This window comes from Eumetopias jubatus, unplaced genomic scaffold, assembly GCF_037043125.1.
Source record: "Eumetopias jubatus isolate StellerSeaLion01/CBP00866 unplaced genomic scaffold, mEumJub1_p1.0 scaffold_12, whole genome shotgun sequence".
NCBI classification, from domain to species: Eukaryota; Metazoa; Chordata; class Mammalia; order Carnivora; family Otariidae; genus Eumetopias; species Eumetopias jubatus.
In genome coordinates, this window is record NW_028274818.1 from 107,033,679 (window position 1) to 107,048,730 (window position 15,052).

Below are 15,052 nucleotides of genomic sequence, written 5' to 3' on the forward strand. Positions count from 1 at the left end.
AAAATCTTTAAAAAAAAGTTGGCAATCACTCCTACATTTATTCCTCTGTATAGAATGTGTCTTTTTTAGATTTTTTTTTTAAAGATTTTATTTATTTATTCATGAGCGACAGAGGTGGGGGGAGAGAGAGAGAGAGAGAAGCAGAGGGAGAAGCAGGCTCCCAAGAAGCAGGGAGCCCGATTGCGGGACTCGATCCCAGGACCCTGGGATCATGACCTGAGCCGAAGGCAGACGCTTAACCATCTGAGCCACCCAGGCGCCCATCTTTTTTAGATTTTTTTATGTTTTCTTTTTGCCCCTGATTTTAAGCTGTTTGTTTTCTTCACGTTTCTTGTGCTCAGAGTTTGCGGAGCTTCTTGGATATATGGATTTGGTTTTCATTTGGGATTTCGGGGATCATTATTCAAATATTTTTCTGCATCCCCCTCTACTTTTCTCCTTTTCAGATTCCAATTACACATTTATTACATTGCTTGACTTTGTCCCGCAACTTGCTGATTCTTTTTTTTTTCCTGTGTGTATTTAATTTTGGATTGTTTCCATTGCGATGTCTTCAAGTTCACCAATCTCTCCTGCATTGTCTCCACATAGTGTATGTTTCATTTGGACCCAGCTGTTTTCTCCTCTAGAACTTTGACTGTCCCCCTTTAAAATACTCCCCATCTCTCCTTGGCATAACCAATATTTCTTCTAGCTTCCAGAACATATGGAATACAGTGTGATAACCCTCCCAGCGTCCTTGTCTACTAAATGTGTCATCTCTGTCATTGCTGGATTGGTTATGATTGATTTTTCACTTCATTATGGGTCATGTTTTCTTGCTTATATGCATTCCAGATAATTTTTTTAAATCACAGATCACATGTTACAGAAAGATAGTTTGTTATTCTCCATAGCTTATCTCTCAGGGTTTCCTAGTGAATCTAGAAACAAGTGAAATCATTTTCTCTGATACCATTCATCAGCCTGCATAAAGACAGATTATTCCGACCCCCTTGCTGGTTCATAGCTAATCAGTGCCCCCCCCCAAGATGTTGAAACAAGATTCACTGTTCCCAGACTATCTGCAGTATTAATTCTTTTCCCTCTTTTTAAAATTTAAATCCCCCACCTTTTTTTTTGTTTGTTTATTTAGGACTCAGTCCATGGTTTTGATCTCTACTGTACACAAGTAACAGCATGCTGATGGTTAACTATGTGTCTTTACATTTTTCTTTGACACCAGACACAGAAAAACATGTATTTTTGGGTTTGAAAACATTAGCAAAACTATATAAGGTGCTAAAAATATATATATTATTTTCCCTTAGGGAAGAGGGAAGACAACAGTGGGGCGGGGAGTGAGGAGGGTCTCTGGAATTCTGGCAATGTTCTGTCTTTTCACTTTGTGAAAATTCAGCTGTACCATTATTCTGTGTAGTTTTCTGTAAGTCTGTCGTATATCAATTATAGTGCTTATTTTTTAAATGATGTCTAACATCTGGTAAAAATAACATTGGATTCCTACCCCACATCTTATGAGGTAAATTGCATATCGATTAAGCACTTAATTGTTAAAAAAGAAACCACAAATGTTTGAGGAGAAAATGTGGAGAAATAATTTTTATTTTAAGAGTGTTTCAAGCATGATGTGCAACCCAGAAGCTACCAAAGAAAATATTGATGAATCTGACTACATTGAAATAAAACAATTCTCCATGGCAAAACTCGCCATAAACAACATCAGAAGACACATAGTGAGCCAGGAAAAAGAGTTACAATTCCCACTACAGGCAGTTGAATTCCTTTAATACGTATATTAAAAATGGCTTATAATCAATAGAAGCTAAGAGCCAGAGGCAAATAGAAAAAATGGGGAAGAAAAAGAATATGAGCGAACAGTGCAAAAAATAAAAATGTCTTTTAAAATAGGAAAAGAAGGTCAACTCCATTCACAGCGAAGTACAAATTAAAATTATGCTGAGACACCGCATTTCTACCAAATCGAGGACAATCTGACAGCCCCGTGTTGGTGAAGATGTGGAGGACAAGTAGGTATTTTCATTTATTCCAGACGGGGAGCACTGAGTGCTAGAATAAAGATGGAAAGTAACATGTGAATAACTAACAAAATAACTAAGACAATTTAAAATGCACAACCCCGGGGTGTCTGGGTGACTCAATCGGTTAAGCATCTGCCTTTGGCTCGGGTCATGATCCCAGGGTTCTGGGATTAAGGCCCACATTGGGCTCCCTGCTCCGCGGGGACCTGCTTCTCCCTCTCCCTCTGCACCTCCCCTGGCTCATGCTCCCTCCCTCTCTCTCAAATAAATAAAAAATCTTAAAAAAAAGAAAGTGCACAAACCCACTGACCCTAATTACACACATGCCAAATACCATGTAGGTAAGGAAGGATATTTATTTCAGTATTGGTTGTAATGGCCACAGATCAGAAATCATCTAAATGCCCTTCAACAGGGACTTGTTCAGTAAGTGATGGCGTCTAGCAGCACCTGGGTGGCTTAGTCAGTTAAGTGTCCGACTCTAGGTTTTTTTTTTTTTATTTCTTTATTGTTATGTTAATCACCATATATTACATCATTTGTTTTTGATGTAGTGTTCCATGATTCATTGTTTGTTCACAACACCCAGTGCTCCATGCAGAATGTGCCCTCTTTAATACCCATCACCAGGCTAACCCATCCCCCTACCCTCCTCCCCTCTAGAACCCTCAGTTTGTTTTTCAGAGTCCATCATCTCTCATGGTTCGTCTCCCCCTCTGACTTACTCCCCTTCATTCTTCCTCTCCTGCTATCTTCTTCTTTTTCTTTTTTCTTAAAATATGTTGCATTATTTGTTTCAGAAGTACAGATCTGTGATTGAACAGTCTTGCACAATTCACAGCGCTCACCGTAGCACATACCCTCCCCAATGTCTGTCACCCAGCCACCCCATCCCTCCCACCCCCAACCACTCCAGTAACACTCAGTTTGTTCCTGAGATTAAGAATTCCTCATATCAGTGAGGTCATGTGATACATGTCTTTCTCTGATTGACTTATTTCACTAAGCATAACACCCTCCAGTTCCATCCACGTCGTTGCAAATGGCAAGATCTCATTCCTTTTGATGGCTGCATAATATGCCATTGTGTATATATACCACATCTTCTTTATCCATTCATCTGTCGATGGACATCTTGGCTCTTTCCACAGTTTGGCTATTGTGGACATTGCTATAAACATTGGGGTGCACGTACCCCTTCAGGTCCCTACATTTGTATCTTTGTGGTAAATACCCAGTAGTGCAATTGCTGGATCGAATGGTAGCTCTAATTTCAACTGTTTGAGGAACCTCTATACTGTTTTCCAGAGGGGTTGCACCAGCTTGCATTCCCACCAACAGTGTAGGAGGGTTCCCCTTTCTCCGCAACCCCGCCAACATCTGTCGTTTCCTGACTTGTTAATTTTAGCCATTCTGACTGGTGTGAGGTGGTATCTCATTGAGGTTTTGATTTGGATTTCCCTGATGCGGAGCAATGTTGAGCACTTTTTCATGTGCCTGTTGGCCATTTGGATGTCTTCTTTGGAAAAATGTCTGTTCATGTCTTCTGCCCATTTCTTGATTGGATTATTTGTTCTTTGGGTGTTGAGTTTGATAAGTTCTTTATAGATTTTGGATACTAGCCCTTTATGTGATATGTCATTTGCAAATATTTTCTCCCATTCTGTCGGTTGTCTTTTGGTTTTGTGGACTGTTTCTTTTGCTGTGCAAAAGCTTTTTATCTTGATGAAATCCCAATAGTTCATTTTTGCCCTGGCTTCCCGTGCCTTTGGCGATGTTTCTAGGAAGAGGTTGCTGCGGCTGAGATCGAAGAGGTTGCTACCTGTGTTCTCCTTTAGGATTTTGATGGACTCCTGTCTCACGTTTAGGTCTTTCAACCATTTGGAGTCTATTTTTGTGTGTGGTGTAAGGAAATGGTCCAGTTTCATTCTTCTGCATGTGGCTGTCCAATTTTCCCAACACCATTTGTTGAAGAGACTGTCTTTTTTCCATTGGACATTCTTTCCTGCTTTGTCAAAGATAAGTTGACCATAGAGTTGAGGGTCCATTTCTGGGCTCTCGATTCTGTTCCATTGATCTATGTGTCTGTTTTTGTGCCAGTACCATACTGTCTTGATGATGACAGCTTTGTAATAGAGCTGGAAGTCTGGAATTGTGATGCCTCCAGCTTTGCTTTTCTTTCTCAATATTCCTCTGGCTATTCGGGGTCTCTTCTGGTTCCATACAAATTTTAGGATTATTTGTTCCATTTCTTTGGAAAAAGTGGATGGTATTTTGATGGGGATTGCATTGAATGTGTAGATTGCTCTAGGTAGCATTGACATCTTCACAATGTTGGTTCTTCCAATCCATGAGCATGGAATGTTTTTCCATTTCTTTGTGTCTTCTTCAATTTCTTTCCTGAGTATTTTATAGTTTTCTGAGTACAGATCCTTTGCCTCTTTGGTTAAATTTATTCCTAGGTATCTTATGCTTTTGGGTGCAATTGTGAATGGGATCGATTCCTTGATTTGTCTCTCTTCTGTCTTGTTGTTGGTATATAGGAATGCCACTGATTTCTGTGCATTGATTTTATAGCCTGCTACTTGACTGAATTCCTGTATGAGTTCTAGCAGTTTTGGGGTGGAGTCTTTTGGGTTTTCCACATAAAGTATCATATCATCTGCAAAGAGTGAGAGTTTGACTTCCTCTTTGCCGATTTGGATGCCTTTGATTTCTTTTTGTTGTCTGATTGCTGTGGCTAGGACTTCTAATACTATGTTGAATAGCAGTGGTGAGAGTGACATCCCTGCCGCGTTCCTGACCTTAGGGGAAAAGCTCTCAGCTTTTCCCCATTGAGAATGATATTCGCTGTAGGTTTTTCGTAGATGGCTTTTATGATATTGAGGTATGTACCCTCTATCCCTATACTCTGAAGAGTTTTGATCAAGAAAGGATGCTGTACTTTGTCAAATGCTTTCTCTGCATCTATTGAGAGGATCATATGATTCTTGTTCTTTCTTTTGTTAATGTATTGTATCATGTTGATTGATTTGCGGATGTTGAACCAGCCTTGCAGCCCAGGGATAAATCCCACTTGGTCGTGGTGAATAATCCTTTTAATGTACTGTTGGATCCTATTGGCTAGTATTTTGGTGAGAATTTTTGCATCCATGTTCATCAAGGATATTGGTCTGTAATTCTCCTTTTTGATGGAGTCTTTGTCTGGTTTTGGGATCAAGGTAATGGTGGCCTCATAAAATGAATTTGGAAGTTTTCCTTCCATTTCTATTTTTTGGAACAGTTTCGGGAGAATAGGTATTAATTCTTCTTTAAATGTCTGATAGAATTCCCCTGGGAAGCCATCTGGCCCTGGGCTTTTGTTTCTTGGGAGATTTTTAATGACTGCTTCAATTTCCTTAGTGGTTATAGGTCTGTTCAGGTTTTCTATTTCTTCCTGGTTCAATTTTGGTAGTTGATACATCTCTAGGAATGCACCCATTTCTTCCAGGTTATCTAATTTGCTGGCATAGAGTTGATCATAATATGTTCTTATAATTGTTTGTATTTCTTTGGTGTTGGTTGTGATCTCTCCTCTTTCATTCATGATTTTGTTGATTTGGGTCATTTCTCTTTTCTTTTTGATCAGTCTGGCCAGGGGTTTATCAATCTTGTTAATTCTTTCAAAGAACCAGCTCCTAGTTTCGTTGATCTGTTCTCCTGTTCTTTTGGTTTCTAATTCATTGATTTCTGCTCTGATCTTTATTATTTCTCTTCTCCTGCTGGGTTTAGGCTTTATTTGCTGTTCTTTCTCTAGCTCCTTTAGGTGTAGGGTTAGGTTGTGTATTTGAGACCTTTCTTGTTTCTTGAGAAAGGCTTGTATTGCTATATACTTTCCTCTCAGGACTGCCTTTGCTGTATCCCAAAGATTTTGGACAGTTGTGTTTTCATTTTCATTGGTTTCCATGAATTTTTTAATTCTTCTTTAATTTCCTGGTTGACCCATTCATTCTTTAGTAGGATGCTCTTTAGCCTCCACGTATTTGAGTTCTTTCCGATTTTCCTCTTGTGATTGAGTTCTAGTTTCAAAGCATTGTGGTCTGAAAATATGCAGGGAATGATCCCAATCTTTTGGTACCGGTTGAGACCTGATTTGTGACCTAGGATATGATCAATTCTGGAGAATGTTCCATGGGCACTAGAGAAGAATGTGTATTCCGTTGCTTTGGGATGGAATGTTCTGAATATGTCTGTGAAGTCCATTTGGTCCAGTGTGTCATTTAAAGTCTTTATTTCCTTGTTGATCTTTTGCTTAGATGATCTGTCCATTTCAGTCAGGGGGGTGTTAAAGTCCCCCACTATTTTTGTATTGTTGTCAATGTGTTTCTTTGCTTTTGTTATTAATTGCCTTATATAATTGGCTGCTCCCATGTTCGGGGCATAGATATTTACAATTGTTAGATCTTCTTGTTGGATAGACCCTTTAAGTAGGATATAGTGTCCTTCCTCATCTCTTATTACAGTCTTTGTTTTAAAATCTAGTTTGTCTGATATAAGGATTGCCACCCCAGCTTTCTTTTGGTGTCCATTAGCATGGTAAATGGTTTTCCACCCCCTCACTTTCAATCTGGGGGTGTCTTTGGGTCTAAAATGAGTCTCTTGCAGACAGCATATTGATGGGTCTTGTTTTTTAATCCAATCTGATAGCCTGTGTCTTTTGATTGGGGCATTGAGCCCATTTACATTCAGGGTAACTATTGAAAGGTATGAATTTAGTGCCATTGTATGTTGTCTGTGTTCCTTTCTGATCTTTGCTGCTTTTAGGCTCTCTCTTTGCTTAGAGGACCCCTTTCAATATTTCTTGGAGGGCTGGTTTCGTGTTTGCAAATTCCTTTAGTTTTTGTTTGTTCTGGAAGCTTTTTATCTCTCCTATTTTCAATGACAGCCTAGCTGGATATAGTATTCTTGGCTGCATATTTTTCTCGTTTAGTGCTCCGAAGATATCTTGCCAGTCCTTTCTGGCCTGCCAGGTCTCTGTGGATACGTCTGTTGCCAATCTAATATTTTTACCATTGTAGGTTACATATCTCTTCTCCCGAGCTGCTTTCAGGATTTTCTCTTTGTCTCTGAGACTCGTAAGTTTTACTATTAGATGTCGGGGTGTTGACCTATTATTATTGATTTTGAGAGGGGTTCTCTGTGCCTCCTGGATTTTGATGCCTGTTTCCTTCCTCACATTAGGGAAGTTCTCTGCTATTATTTGCTCCAATATACCTTCTGCCCCTCTCTCTCTTTCTTCTTCTTCTGGGATCCCAATTATTCTAATGTTGTTTCGTCTTATCGTATCACTTATCTCTCGAATTCTGCCCTCATGATCCTGTAGTTGTTTCTCTCTCTTTTGCTCAGCCTCTTTATTTCCATCATTTGGTCTTCTATATCACTGATTCTCTCTTCTGCCTCATTTATCCTAGCAGTTAGTGCCCCCATTTTTGATTGCACCTCATCAATAGCCTTTTTGATTTCGACTGGGTTAGATTTTAGTTCTTTTATTTCTCCAGAAAGGGTTTCTCTAATAACTTCGACGCTTTTTTCAAGCCCAACTAGTATCTTTAAAGTCATGGTTCTGAACTCTAGGTCCGACATTGTACTAATGTCCGTATTGAGTAGGTCCCTGGCTGACGGTACTACCTCTTGTTCTTTTTGCTGAGGTGATTTTTTTCGTCTTGTCATTTTGTCCAGAGGAGAATAGATGAATGAGAGAACAAAATGCTAACAGGTTTACAACGTCCCCAGCAAATATACTGTATACAAATCAGAAAAGACCTGAAACCAGGGGAAAAGAAAGGGAAAGTAAGAAAAAAGAAAGAGAAAAAAAAGAAAAAAAAAGATAAAAACAAAAACAGAACAATACAAAAAAAGCAGAATATGATCAAATATGATCAGGCTAGTGCATAGATCAGTGCCACAGACTAGATTTTGGGTGTATTTTGGTCTGTTAGAAAAAAGTGCCTCCTAAAATTTTAAAGGAAGAAAGACATATATGTACAAAATAAGGGTTGATACAATGAAGGGATAGAAGATGACTGTAAAGATGAAAATTATAAAAGATTTTATAAAAGGACTTGATAAGATAAGTTGTTTGAAAAAAGAAAGAAGAAGACTTAAGAAAAAAAAAAGAAAAAGAAAAAAGGGAGAGAATGTGATCAGGCAGGAGCCTAGAACAGAGCCATACACTAGTGATTTAGGGTATATTTTGATCTGTTAGAAGAAACTGTATCTCAAAATTTTAAAGAGAGAACAACTTATATATATATGCCAAAAATAAGGGTAACTACTATGAAGGGATAAAATATGACTCTAAAAATGAAAAATAAAAAGTTTTTTTTTTAAAGAGATTGATAAGATGTTGGTTGAAAAAGGGAAAAAGAAAAATAAAAAAAAACAGTTAACAAAAATTAACTTTGATGAACTAAAGAATCATGGTAAAAAAAAGCCATGAATTCTATGTGCAGTATTCCCCTAGCGCTGGAGTTCTCCCGTTCTCCTTGATCGGTAAACTTGATCTTGGCTTGCTGGCTGTTCGTGCTGATCTTCTGGGGGAGGGGCCTGTTGCCGTGGTTCCCAAATGTCTTTGCCGGAGGCAGAATTGCCCCGCCCTTGTCGGTCCGGGCTAAGCAAGCTGCTCAGGTTTGATCTCAGGAGCTTTTGTTCCCTGCAAGCTCTCGGTACAGCCTTGGAAGACCAGGGGAAAAATGGTGGCCTCCCAATCTCCACCCAGGGGAGCTGAGAACTCGGGGCCCCGCTCCTCAGTGCGCCACAGAGAAAAGCAGTCACTCCCTTGTCCCCGGTCTCCGGCCGCTCTCCGCGCTCACCCGGCCTGTGACCGAGCGTTGCTATCTCTGGCACCCGACCCCGTGTGGAGTCTCCAAACCCAGCAGATCCCTGCGGTGCGTTCCCGTGCTGCTCCTCCCGGGGGAGGGAGGGGAGTCTCCCCGGCTCTGCCGCTTGTTGGGTCCCTGCTGGAGGAGCAGTGGCCCGACTGGGCCACGGATCACAGGTTATGGCAACCCCGAGCTGAGAGCCCGCGCCTCGGCTCCGTCTCTGCAGCCGGCTTCCCCGCTCCGATCCCTGGGAGCTCTGCCGCACTCAGGCACCCCCGGTCTTTCTGTGACCCCAAGGGTCCTGAGACCACACTGTCCCGCGAGGGTTCCACCCCCCGCTTAGCCACTGGAGCGACGTCCCTCCGCGGAGCCGACTTCTAACCGTTCCGATTTTGTGCTCCGCGGCTCTAGCACTTGCCAGAAGCGGCCGACGGAGGCCCCCTCCCCCGCCGTCTATCCTCCCGAATATCGCCTCAGATTCACTTCTCCGCACGTCCTACCTTCCAGTAAGTGGTCGCTTCTCTGTTCAGGGAGTTGTTGCTACTCTCCTCTTCGATCTCCTGTTGAGTTCGTAGGTGTTCAGAATGGTTTGATCCCTATTCAGCTGAATTCCTGAGACCAGACGAAATCCAGGTCTCCTACTCCTCCGCCATCTTGCTCCCCCGACTCTAGGTTTTGGCTTGGGTCATGATCTCAGTGTCCTGGGATAGAGCCCTCTGTTGGACTCCACGCTCTGCAGAGAGTCTGCTTGAAGATTCTCTCTTTCCCTCTCCCTCTGTCCTCCCCTCCTGCCCCACTCGCGTGCTCTTTCTAAAATAAATACATAAATCTTTTTTTTTTTAAGTAGGAGATAACACATACATGTGCGTGCTATCCCACGTATACTTAGAATATCTCTGTAAGGAGAAATGGATCTAATAAAGGCTGTTGCCTCTGGGTGGGTTTAGAGGCAGGGTTCTTGGGTCAGACTGTTCTTTTACACCCTTTGAATTTTGAACCAGGTATTTCATTTTTTAAAAGGATTTTATTTATTTATTTGACAGAGACACAGTGAGAGAGGGAACACGAGCAGGGGGAGTGGCAGAGGGAGAAGCAGGCTTCCTGCCGAGCAGGGAGCCCGATGGATGCGGGGCTCGATCCCAGGACCCTGGGATCATGACCTGAGCCGAAGGCAGATGCTCAATGACTGAGCCACCCAGGCGCCCCGATATTTCATATTTTAAAGTGTAAACAAGATTAATGCCTAAAATAGTTAAGAAGACTATAGCAAATGGAAAACAGGTGTCATTCAGTGTGAAGTGGGAACAGCAGGGTACCGAATCGTCTGTTTCTCAGTGCTGTGGTCGGCCCTGCAATTGGGCAGTGAGAACTCAAGAAGTCTGTGTTGTTGCGTTCCGTTGCTCTGCACTTTGGGGTATGTTCCAGTGATGGTGCTGGTGGTGGAGAAGGTGCCTACCCCCATCCCCTCCACCAGTCACCCCATTCTGAGATCCAGGCTGCTGACCATCCAACTTCGGGGAAGTTGGAGCGAGCAGGCACGTTCCCCATCCCAGTTTACCTCCGGCTCCTGCTGCAGTCCCTCCATCACTGCAGGGAGGTGGTGGCCTCCGTCCCCTTGGTGCAGAGGTTTCCGACTCTCTCAGGACAGCCCAGTTCAGATTCCCCAGGTAGTCCTCCCCACCCGCCCCTCGGCCCCCAGCCTTCTGAGAGCTCCGCGCTCCTCAAGCTCCTCAGCTTAGGGCCAAGATCACTAACGAGACCCTGGGGCTTTGGATGAAGCCAGAGCCCTAAGTGGGCCCTGGGAAACCTCGTAAGTCACTCTTTGCTTATGGCGAGTGTCCCTGGGAACAGAGGCGGAGATCACGGGAGAAGAGGGGGAACGATGTGGTACAGCCGGGATGCCCCCCATTTTCTACCAAGTCCTTCCACAGTCCACTGCTACTTTATGATTTGTATCCACAGAGGAACTGCTGTTTGATCTGGGCTGTGAAGAATGAGCAGCTTTCCAGGTGGGGAGGGACGCTCTGATGTGGAGAAGGTGCGCGCGGTCAGGGAGAGGTGGGAGACGGGTGGCACAGGCGGGTGTGGACTGCTGCGTGACTTGTGGGGGAAGGCGTGGCCAGGAGATTGGGGGACCGACAAGGCCTGCGGGGTCTGGGTTGCGATGGCTGGAACTTGCCCTTCTTCCACCCAGGATTCAGGTCACCTACTCAGCCCAGACTGGATCTCTCCCCTCCCAGGCATCACTGCTGGGACGCATATTCCCCCATCCGGGATAGCAGGGTGAGCAAGGCACCCAGACAGCCAAGATGCTGAGGATTTATTTCAGCCTGCCATTTACGGTCTGGTGGCCCCAAGTCTGGCTTGAATGAATGAGTTTTCAAATTTTGGTTTTTTTTTTCTCCGAGGATGCCACGGAAGATTGGGTGTGAGTGCCAGAGACTGAGTGCAGAGCCCCTGCTGGAATTCAACTTTATTTTTTTTAAAAGATTTTATTTATTTATTTGACAGGGACCGCGAGCCAGGGAACACAAGCAGGGGGAGTGGGAGAGGGAGAAGCAGGCTTCCCGCGGAGCAGGGAGCCCGATGTGGGGCTCGATCTCAGGACCCTGGGATCATGACCCGAGCCGAAGGCAGACGCTTAACGACTGAGCCACCCAGGCGCCCCAGGAATTCACCAGCTGTAAACCCATCTTTTCAGTAGAGAGGAAATCCCACAAGGAGGGGGCTCTCAGGTCTAAAAGCCTGAGGGACATAGGAGACTGTCCTCCGCTGTCTGTCTCTTTGTCTCTTGTCTGTCTGTCTCTCCATCTCTGTTTCTCTGTCTCTGTCCCTCTCTTCCTTCCTGTCTTTCTTTTTCTCCCTCTCTGTCTCTGTCTGGGCCTCTTGGCCCAGAGCCTGTGAACCCCCAGGGGAGGGATGCTCTGCCAAAGGCGCGTGTCTTCCCTCCCGCTCTGCCTGCCGCTGCCCTCGGCAGTTCCCTCTGCCTGTCCCTCATCGTGTGCCTCGTTCCGTTTCTGCACCTCAGTCTGCTTCCTTCTCTCTCCTCCAGCACCCTTTCCGTTTCCCCCTCGCCTGGGTGGGGAAGCACCCACAGACAAGGCAGACAGAAGAGCACGGACTTCGAAATCAGACAGACCTGGGGACCTCTAGCTAAGGGGAGACGCTGTGTGACTCCCCCAAGTCTCAACTCCTGCATCTGTAAATTAACAGTAATGGTGACGTGCCTGCCTCACAGCAGCCTCACAAAGATCCAATAATGCCGGGCATGGGGCGTGTTTAGAGCATGCCTTCAGGGCTGGATGCGTGGCAGTGACTGTGACGGGGGGGTCATCGCTGTGGTTCTGCTTCCCCCCCCCACCCCGCCCCTTGGCGTTTGGAGGGAATACGGGGCTGTTGCCAACAAAGGGAAGTTGGAGGCTATGTCCGTGTCCCCGGGGCAACTTTCCAGGAGGCCTTGGCGGAAGAGCTGCGGGGGGGCTTTGGGGAAGAGAAAGCGAGGCCAGGCACTTGCAGGCTTCAGGGTCTTGGCCTCAGGGCAGAGAGGCCAGGTGACACTGGTCAGCCGCCTGCCTCCACCTTCCCGGTCCCCGCACATCCCTGTCTGCCACTCGCTGTCTGATGTCTCCAGAGATCTTCAGCCAGGGCGGAATGTCACCCACACGCGGGGAGCAGGAAGCACAGGCCAGGACTGAGCATGTACTGATACGTTGGCGATCTGTCCCATACGGTTCCTGCATTTAGGCAGGGCTGTGCCAGGTGCTTTCTGGACCTGCTGCCGGCCCGCCATCATGAGCGAGGAGGCTGCTGGTGCCTCATGAGACTCAAACTCGGAGCTGTCTCTGCTGGTCGGTGAAACAGCTGAGACAGAACAGGTGTGTGTGAACCCCATGGCCCTGTTTGTGCCACGGGGCCATTTTGGCTCCAAGAGACATAAAGGATGGGCTTCTGCTGGGGAGAGAACTATGACGTTACATCCCGGGGCACTCCCGGGGCCCCCCACTGTGCCCTGCACACTGCAAATGGACACACACACACACACACAGTGGCAAGGCTGGAAAGAGCTGTTGTGATATGTACACACTGGTCTGAGGCTCTTCGAATATCCATAAATGGACGCCAACCGTTAGGCCTAGTCTAACGCCTCCCTTACTGATCTAGTGTTCCAGATTCACCTGATGCCCTTCAAAGTCCCGCATAGGCTCTTGAAACATCAAGATATCTTTAAAAAACAGCTTACCTTGGGCGTGCAAGCATAACCACACACACACAACTTTCGGTAGAACCGTGCAATATCAGAACTTGAAGAAACTCTAAAGGTCATCTGGTCCAAGTCTCCTCTCACAGGGGAGGAACCAGACTGATACGTGGTGGCGCGCTCGCCGTCACACAGCAGATGGTCGGGGACGGGGTTCGCGGTTCACAGGTGGTGCATCGGCGTGGGCTCCGTAGAAATGGCCTCAAGGCACCAGCAGCCTCCTGTGAGGAGAGGGAGCACGGGTTAAAGAGGAAGGAGCAGCTAGAGGGAGGATGGGGTGTGCACAGCCGCATCAGCACTGGCCTCAGGGCCATCCACTGCGTGCTTATGCACTGAGGCCGGGAGGCAGCCATTCGGCCTGGCCAGCTGAGGCTCCTCGGGGACGGTGAGCTTGACTGAGGCTTCTGAGCGGTGCAGTTTTAAGGACTGGGGTGTGTGAAGAGAAAGATAAGAAGAATATGCCTCTTAGTTGAGTGAATGAAGGGGACGGCAGGATCTCTGACGGCGGGGCGGCCAGCCCAACAGGACTCTGGTAGTTTGGGGGGGCACCGGCCCTGAAGATTTCCGAGAGCATGGATCCCCTCTCGGGATGAGACTGATGACACATGCTGAGGAGCACTTTAGGGGAGGAACCAACAGAAGGTGGGGACAACTGTCTGTCGCCAAGGGGTGAGGGCTTTCCAGGACCAGAAACTCAGGGACATCATAGGGACACAGACAGAGACAGGAGGCATACCTTTGGGAGAAATGGGGATCAATCCCCTCGCTTACAATAATTCAGCAAACAACAGACATGACTCAAACATTCCATTCCCGGAGCCTGAGTTTAGTGGAGTTGCCAGGACAACGGTGGGATGGGAGGTTGACACCTGGGAGGCAGGGGTCCTCACCCACACGTAGCGTGTGATGTCAGCCCAGCTCTTCCCCGTAGGGAATGTGGGGACTGCAGGGCATCCCAGGAAGCCCCCTCCCCCCGTGTGCAGGGACAGGTCTGCTCAGGACGGGTGAGTCACGCTCTCCGCATGGAGCCCGTGGTACCAGCATGCGGGAGACAAAGCCGGAAGTCACACTGAAGGGGACTTCGGACGTAACCCTGGGGGCAAAGAAGGGAGAGTTAAGCCAAGAATTGTCAGCTGACATTTGGGGGTCCTTCAGGTGGGTGGTGCTGGAGGCAGGAGCGCAGGCTGGGGTCCACTGTGATTACTGGGGGGGAGAGGAAACTGGAGAGGTGAGAGAACAGGGAAGCACTCCGGGAGGTGTGTGGTGCACCTGCCCAGTCTTCCTGTGGGGTACAGGAGGGGGGGCTCATCCACAGTGACTTCTGACTCTGGAAAGGGGTCCGGGGCTAGCTCCATTCACAGGAGGTCGAGGAAGTTTCCTTGAGAAACAACACCGTAGTTTGGGACAGGTTGAATTGGAAGTGTGGGCAGGGCGTGTGGGTGGCAGTGGTCTTCAGCTCGGAGAAGGCAGTGGGTCTGCGGGGGGGCCGGGGCTGGACGTCGCAGCTTGGGCCTCGGGCGTGTCCCCCATAACACGGGGCAGGTGCGCATCTTCCCCGGGACGGAGCCAGAGAGAAGAGGCAGGCCCAGGATGACCATGGGAGTGTCCTGAGTCCAGCTGAGGGGAGAGCGGGAAAATAGAAGTAAGACAACAGCCAGGGCAGGTGAGGACAGGAGGGCGTGTGGTCGGTCCATCCACAGAGAGCCCCGGCCCGGGCGCGTGCAGGGGTAGCACGGGCCTCTGCAGGCAGGAGACTCCGCTGCTGCTCCAGCCCCTCACCCGGGACTCTGTCCCAGGAACAACCATCTCCATACCCCGGAACCAGCCGCTCGGGAAAGCCTGTCCCTTCAGAAATCTGACCCCTCAGGCCACTGTCCACTCAGGTGTCCATC